Here is a 933-nt window from a genome sequence, read left to right as displayed (position 1 = left end):
AAAAAAAAAAAAATTATACGCCATGATCAAGTGGGATTTATACCAGGATTACAATGCTGGTTCAACATTAGAAAATCAATCAATGTAATTCACCACATAAATAAAACAAAGAAAAAAACCATTTAATCATGTCAATTGATGCCAAAAATGAATTCCATAAAATTCAACACCTTTCCTGACAAAAACTCTCAGCAAAGTTGAAATAGGAGGGAAATTTTTCAGCGTAATTAAGGGCATATATGCAAAACCAAGAGCCAACGTTATACTCAATGGAGAAAAGCTGAGAGCCTTCCCTTTGAGAATGGGAATGAGATAAGGACTCCCATTATCACTATTCTTATTCAACATTGTACTGGAAGTCCTATCTAGAGCAATAAAACAGGAAAGAGAAATAAAAGTTACCCAGATCAGATAAGAAGAAGTAAAACTATCTCTATTTGCAGACAACATGATCCTATATATAGAAGACCCTGAAGATTCCACAAGAAAACTGCTGAATCTAGTAGAAGAATTTAGCAATGTTGCAGGGTACAAGATCAACACACAAAAATCAGTTGGGTTCCTCTACTCTAATGAAGACTACTCTGAAAAAGAAATCAAGAAAACAATACCATTTACCAAACATCAAAACCAAACTCACTGCTGTCAAGTCAATTCCAACTATAGTGACCCTACAGGACAGAGTAGAACTGCCCCATAGGGTTTCCAAGGAGCAGCTGGTGGGTTCGAACTGCCAACCTTTGGGTTAGCAGCTGAGCACTTTAACCACTGTGCTACCAAGTCCCCTGATACCATTTATAATAGCCCCCAAATCGATACAATACCTAGGAATTAACCTAACCAGGGACATAAAAGACTTATACAATGAAAATTGTAAAAAACTACAAGAGACTAAAAGAAACCTATAAAAATGGAAAGACATCCCATGCTTAT

This window comes from Trichechus manatus, unplaced genomic scaffold (assembly GCF_000243295.1).
Source record: "Trichechus manatus latirostris isolate Lorelei unplaced genomic scaffold, TriManLat1.0 scaffold00104, whole genome shotgun sequence".
NCBI lineage: Eukaryota > Metazoa > Chordata > Mammalia > Sirenia > Trichechidae > Trichechus > Trichechus manatus.
Note: the sequence above shows the minus strand (reverse complement) of the source record.